We start from the raw sequence: 7971 nt of genomic DNA on the forward strand, positions 1-7971 counted from the left end.
TATAATACAACGGAAATGTAGAATATAAGAATGTAGAAAAGATGGAAAAGTTGGTGAATGATAAGGAAGATTTATAGTATAGTGACAGTACCGCGTAAGGAACATTTCATAACATATATTGGACTCAATAATCATTCACTTCAGGGCGTGAAAACAGCAGGAATGCATGTGTGGGCATCACGCATGTGTTTGCTTGTAGTATTTATGTGAATAGAACCCAGTTCAGTAAGGCAGTTCCACCATCCATCAGCCCTCTCCCCCTATACTGCATGCTGGCCAGGCTAGGCTACCATGTATGTGACGAGTGATGGACTAATCGATGCAGGGCCTAATCAGTCAGCTTAACTCTAACACCCCGTACAGCTCCACACATCATTATCATATCAGCCTCCACACGTTTGGAGGTGACATGAGGGAGGCGGAAGATTAAAGACAATCTTGTAAAGGCACAAGTTTCAACGCCTTGACCGACCATTACAAGCTCTACACAAGCCGGCAGCCATGAGAGAATTATTTTAGAGGAAGATAGGATAGGCTGGAATAAGAAAAACTGCTCGAAATAGCTCTGTGTGCTTGGACAGCAAGTTATTCCAGCTATGTGGTAGGTACTCATACAGCCAGGCCTATTGCAGTGTCTATTAAAACCAAAGTTAGTTTAACTTGGGCACACGTTTTTTGGGCTGGCTCTTGGAACTCTTAGAAATCATCTGTTAACCACTTTACACAAACTGTTTACAGGCAGTTAACTATGCTTAAAAGGGGAAACAGGTTTGAGGTTGAGGATAAGGGCTTGAGGCTTGTGGTGGGAGAGTGCATAGTTCATGCAATTATCTTTATCCACACACACACACACACACACACACACACACACACACACACACACAGGCATGATTTTCACACACACTCACAATTTGTTATAATTTGTTATTTGTTATAACTAATACAAAAGAATATATATATATATATTAAAAAAAAATATATATATATACCTATTTGTATAGAGACTATTTTATGGCAGCATGCATTCATGTGACGTCCATTATTAGGGAGATATGAAGTTAATGCATTGATTGTTTGTTGAGACTGTATAGTCTATATATTTATTCATTGATTCATTCAGACATGCCTTCTGGTTCAAATTGTTCTTGGAGATAATACTTCACAAACAGCTGAAAGGTACGACCATAGTGAGATTTACTCATAACATTACATCATATCTATCATTCAGAATTCATTTCATTTCCGATTTCACCGCAAACAACTGGATATAAATAAAGCCAAGCAATACTGAAAGCGAGATCTCTATTCTTAACATACCATATGAAAGTATAGTGTTCAGGATATCGAAATCTTAATAAACCCTTTCAGTTACCGAGTGATATTACTCCCAAAATCATCAGTTTTTCATTCAGTTTAATGTTGCATCCATAGAAGGAAGTATTCCATTCTCAAGTATTCAATATTTAGTGAAAAGCTTTTGTATGCTAAAGCCACATGTCAATGGTATCATCGGGCTGTGGAGAGAAACGTCACAGTCTCTTCGTCAGGGGTGTAACTCTAGGCCACCGCTTGCAATCATCATTAATGTTTAAGATGCCTAACAACTGCGCTGTCAACAGCTTCCCAGCTAATCGACATGTCAATCAATGGTGGGGGTGAGGCAAGCTTTCAGAGGGCTCCCTGAGGTGGCTGCTTAGAGCACGCTCAGTTTAACACAGTAGTGCTCAGAGAGCATAAACAGAAGAGGATATAGACTGTGGCATTGACTGGCTGATCAATGCCATTGATCACTAAACCTACCTTCAAGCTCTTTGTGCGTTCTCGTACACTCTCTCCTCAGCTGCCGCAGCCTGCCCCGGCTGGTGCTTTAACTCGTCTCTGCTCGCTTACACACAACACCTGCACCAAATGACTGCAGCACACTCCGCTTCACTCTAGAGGGAGACAGAGAGGGAAGGTCAGAAGAATATGACCTCGGGTTAATTGATCTGTGTGTTTGGTCAAATATATGGCTATTTGGGGAAAGATGTGTCAACTTCCACAGGAAGCTATAATTACAGTATTACAATAGAATGACATGACACCAGTTTTCCCCTTGATGCTTGTTTAAGGTTCTATCCATTGGCCACATATGTGAAACATTTGATTGTGGTTAATATTTTGGTTTGGAAGCTAACAATAGTTCCCTTAATAATAATTAATAATTTATAGCACAATAAATCCAAAATGAGAAGGCAGAAAAATGACAATGTTGTAGCCAAAGCAATGTATAAATGTATCTACTACGTTCAACAATCTACCTATGTATCAGTATAGGTAGGTAAAAGGTTAGATATGAACCATTCAACTTAGCTCACGGTAAGTGAATTGACCATCTGCAAAGATCATCCTTCTTCAGCTTATTCAACCTCTCGTCCAAGGACATTTCGTTTTCATGGTAAAGTCGGTTGTTAACGGTTAATAAACACAATAAAAAATACACCTAGACAAAATATAATTAATTACCACATTATATTTGCATGTCGAGTTGAAGTAAAGATAAATGTAAATGATACCTAAGACCCATGGCCGATGCACATGGGACTGTAATATCATAGAACATCTGTATGATTAGTATAGTATATAACTTACATAACCATTCCTTTTGATCCCTTCGATGGTGAATTGTAGTTTACTGTTCAATATATAGTATACAGCATTACTGAAAAAAATTATGATTTAGGTATAGGCCTACCAAACAGGAGGTTAAGTTAACATGTACAGTTTAGTGACGTCACTTAGTGACTTAGTTTAGCTGGTAAACATACTAGTAAACAGGATCCCTATTTAATTACATGGACGCTAACGTAAACAGTGTATTTGAAGAAGTGCGGTGAACGCAGGCCATGTTCACAGATCGTATGTCAACAATGCGAAAACATGCTCTTGTGTTTATATTAATGTTGGCTGTACAATGAACGTCAAACCTTACTTTGCCTTTGACCGCAACATTATGGGCTTAAGTTAGCGCCTTCTATCGCCGGTGACGGCGGTGAATCATTGATTCGACGGTGTAGCCTACTACGTTCTCCGGGGTTCATCATCACGTCAATATCGAATGTTCTGGATAAAAATAACCTCCGAATTCTCTTTCTACGTCCTGAGTGACGTGAGAAGCCACCGAATAACGGAAGGGGCGGGATAAACGCAGTGACGGAGATATATCCGAAGACGAACTGGTTCGCGCAAGTAGACAACGTTTTCAGAAAGGGATTTTAATAAGTGTATTTCTACAGTCGCCGGTCTACATAGTGTTGATTTGGCACCTTTACAGACAATAGTTTTCTGTTTTCTAGTGCTGTGCGATTTAGTGAGGTGGTTTATAACAAAGCACTTACAAATCCCCTCTTTCAACAAAATGATCAAATGTGAAGCAAAAGAAAATTAAATAAAATGTTCACCAAAATTTGAGCTTCTCTGCCACCAGATTTTAGATTAAATAAAGCCTGATTTGTGAGAGTACTAGAAACAACCAGGCCAACCACCACAAACGTGACCAGCTGAACGTCCTGCCGGACACATCCTCAGTCAAAGTGTCTGTCAAGGCTTATAATCACGCCTGTGTAGCAGCCTGGCCACTGTAGAAATACATTGGTTAAAGTCGTATTCTGTAACCTCAACTCAACATCCTGCAACTCGCAAATTGGAAGAGTATCTCCGTAAAATAACAGGAAACTCCACCCCGCTCTCTTTCTGGTTTCTGGACAGTTGGACTCTGGGGCTGGGTGCAGCTGCACACCTGTTGTGCATTCAATGAGGACAGATTAAACAAGCCATCACCATACACACACTCAAGAAGATATTCTACATGGCAGCATGTTACACCATCTGCTCTGTATCGTTATACTCAAACTATGCAATAAACCAGTTCCAACATCACCACCCAGTGTCCTTGTTATGGTGGAGCCCAGTAAAAGTAACCTAGGTGGAGTGTGGCAGCCACCTAGGTAGTGTGTAGTATGGACACCGTTACAATATTTGATTGTGTTTAGCTCACATAGCTTTCATTGATTTCATTGATTCATTGATTGTCTTTAATAATAAATGCGTGCCGAGGGGAAGGTGGATTTGTAGAGGTGGAGGGGATTTAATTCTAATTCATTCCTGTGCTATCTGTATTATACATGTACCCTTTTGGGCACAGATGAAGCTATAATTTAACATAAAGGGTCACATAAGACTTGTTGGTGCTCTGTCAACCATGAAGTAGAAAATGGAGATAAATGTTCCATCAACTCCAGGGGCTATTTGCTTTTCAAAGAGCTTTTCGGAGGCGTAGACATGGAGACAAACTGAATGTGGCAACTGCCACCCCTCCCTTAAACAACAAGACAAACAGGTGGGTTTGATGGTGTCTTGATGGAAGGCCCCCAGTCCACAAGTTTAATCAGTCTGGACTCTGTGGTGATATGTTCTGGCAGTGCTCACTCTATGAACTGAGAACAGGAGGCACACACAGGCACCCTCAAACAGTGGGCCAATCGAAACAATTCCAGCATGCAACTTGGTGTGCTTATTATGCCAGAGAGATGGGAATGAGATGGGGGAAGAAAGAGAATCCCATTTTCATCTGGCAGACAATATGGACAGCAAAAACAGATGTTCCTCGTCTAGGGAACAATGCCTTAGGTTTGGTGCATATATACAGCAGAAATAGGATGTGGATGGAAATTAAATTCAAGCAACAGGAGTATTATTGGTAAAGCCGTTGTGTAATCCTACCTACCATCTCTGGGCAATTCACAAATATCCTGGTCTTGATGAAAATGCACCACACCAAATAATGGAACAAATGATAATAATAATAATTATGGATATTAAGGATATTATTATAATATTTGACGGCGACAACCAACCAATTCAGGATACCTTTGCTTGATTAAAGCTCAACCAATTCAAAATTCTGAATTGATTTTGATTCTTGCACCTTTCTCGCAGCATCCATTTAGAGATGAATGAAAAAGTAATATTCCAGCAATAAAGCTTGATTTACACCACCTTCCGTGTTCCCCCTCTTCCCTTTTTTATTTGATCATTTAGCCGGGATCGTATAACTGTATATCAGACACAAATGAAATCAGGTCCCATGCACATTAAGGCCATGTCTCTCCGAAGCTCACACCCCCCACCCACCATCCCCTCTGCACGCAAGCTGCCCAGCTCCACAGCAAGCCAAGGGCAGAGTCTCATTCATTTTCAGGCCCATTTCCTCCTATGATTAGGCGATCAATCAATCCCAGCTTTCAATCTCATCAAGCAGACGGGATTATCTGGCCATCTTTGCCTCTCCCTTTCGCAACCCACTCCGTCTCTTACACACAGCAGCACATTAACATCAGATCAAGTATCACCCGACACAAGCAGTCTGCCACATCATCCAACCACAAATAGACAGTTGTTCACCTCAACCATCACACAATCCATTCCGTATCATACAGCTCGTCGTATATTCCTATGCACACAGAGAAAAAAAAAGGCGTTTGCATGTGCAGCACATTATTTCTGATTGTGCATCTTCTAAAAAGTCCAGAGAAGGCCCTCTCTGGACAAAGCTTTGATAAAGACGGCAAAACAACTTCAAAGTTCCTTAACAGGAGCTGGGATCAACAGCATTCAACACCATTTTCACCATCAGCAGATGAAGAATGCACCAGTGGGGAAAAAAAGGCAGTATGTTTCCTGTTTCTACCTGTGTTGCTTGTGAACAATTAAAATCATAAGCCTTCTGTCTAATTGTAATGAAAGTCTCAAATACGTTTTTATATGCTTTATGGTTTATACAATCATATGATTATTAGCATTGTTCTTTTTAGACTATTGGCCTAGGTGCCTGGCTGTGAGTAACACATGGAAAGAAAGGGCTGGCAATCAACAATTCAAGCATTTTTGGGGGGGACCTTTCACTCAGCAATTTAAAGGTTATCCGCATACCTGGTGTAGCAAATTACTCTCTTTATACATAGTACTAAGCACTAGCCAGCCACTTCAGTCTTATTTACTGTTGTTTGTACCTTATACTAAAAACTTTCAGTATGGTAGGCCTATATGAGCCTATTTCTAGACTGCAACTTTAAAAGATATGATACATTCAAAACTCAAAGAGACATTCCTTGTTACTTAAAACTTTTATTAGCTGTCATCTAGAAATATGTTCAAGGTGTGCATCAAACCTAACACCCCCAGGCCATTCTCAATCCTGCAGCTTACTTCCTTTATACAGTCCCTTGACATAGCATGCAAAGTGAGACACGCTTGGATTCTTCCCATCCTCATCAACTTCATTATTCTTCAGTGGAGATGAATGTACAAAAAATATAGTTTCACTTTGTCAGGAAGAAAAATTAATTAGTAATAAACTAGCAAAGGCTAAGAGCATGAACACAGGTATAATAAATTACTTTTTCATGTCATCACAAATATTTAATTTCCTTTTCTTATGAGTGCCAGTTAACAAGAAGCATTTTATTTCAATCATGGCCATCAAGAAGCTTTTTGATGTAAAGATACTTATTTTCCTGAAAATAATGAATTTATAATGTTTTCACTGTCCACACTTGAGTGGGTGAATTATTCCTCCTGGTTGCCATCATGGTCATTGAGTACACCATCACACATTAGCCTACTTAGCTACATCACCGAAAATCATCACTTTTACAGTACATCAGTACATTTAAATTATTTATTGTGAATACTGAAATTCTCTTGTTCAAAATATTAAACTGAGTAAAAACTCACAGATACATTCATTTTATTAAAGTAGTAAGTTTATGTAAGTACCTTTTACAAGTCTAAATAAAATAGCATCCAAAAGAATGTAGAGGCGAGATTGTTGTTTGTTGTTGTTGTTTTTGTGCTACATAACCAGGGGGGTATTCCATCAAAGTCGCTAAAGAAAGCGGCGATTAGTTGATTAAGCCTGGTTAGAACTAGCGCCAACTTCCACTTGAGACTAAAGCCGTTCCATCAACGCAGTTCAGCCGCGCATTGCTCAGGTTAGTTCAAACCAGGCTCACATTATCGTGGATTACGCACGTTCACGAGATATGTAACCAGCCCAGAACCGTGAATGTCGAATCATGGATCAAATGTCCGAAAAGGACCGAGCGGGATCTTTTCCAGCGGCGAACAGAAGCTGCTTGTGGAGGTCTATGAGGAGTACACGCATATAATAACTCAAAAAGGGAACACCGTAACCATTAATAGAAACAGGGAGGCTGCCTGGCACAAAAATTGGCGATCTGTTGAATGCATAAGTAGTATTAAGTGTAACATATTTTAATTTAATATTGACCATGGATTTAAAAGCAGGGAGATAGTCTCGAGTTAACATGTCGGACTTGTACCCGGTCGTTCGGGGTTCTATCCCCACGCAAGTAGGCTAATAGTAATATAGGAAGCATTACTAGAGAAATCAAATAACTTTTTATGCCATTTATTTTCCATTTCTTTGAATATTCTTAATTAGGTAATTAATCAAATTAATCAAATTAATAAAGGGAATTACAAAATGAAGCCAACGGCAAGAATACTACACATTAGAACTCGGGTTGCACGTATCACAGGGCAAGTGCTAGACCATTCACCCAGCCGCTGATTACTGATAAGGCGATAATACATAGATTTGTGTAAAAATGTGTTGAACAAATAGCCACAGTAATAATAGATAGCAATTCATTGAATTATTTCATTTGCGTCATTTAATCTTAGACCCTTAGTGAAAATATACGCTGTTTGTACTTCATATATGTACATTTATGACAAAATTGTGAGGACTGGGCTTGGCAGAACCTTCTGATGGTACAATTGTTGCTGACAGATGGATTTCTCTGAAACACCGCTCAAGTTAGCCTGACAGTTAACCTGCTCCCGACCAGGTTAGTTTGGTCGGATAAATTGCCATGGTTACTTAGCGGAGATTCCCTTAAGTGACGT

Source organism: Micromesistius poutassou, assembly GCF_964030765.1.
Source record: "Micromesistius poutassou genome assembly, chromosome: 12".
Lineage (NCBI taxonomy): Eukaryota > Metazoa > Chordata > Actinopteri > Gadiformes > Gadidae > Micromesistius > Micromesistius poutassou.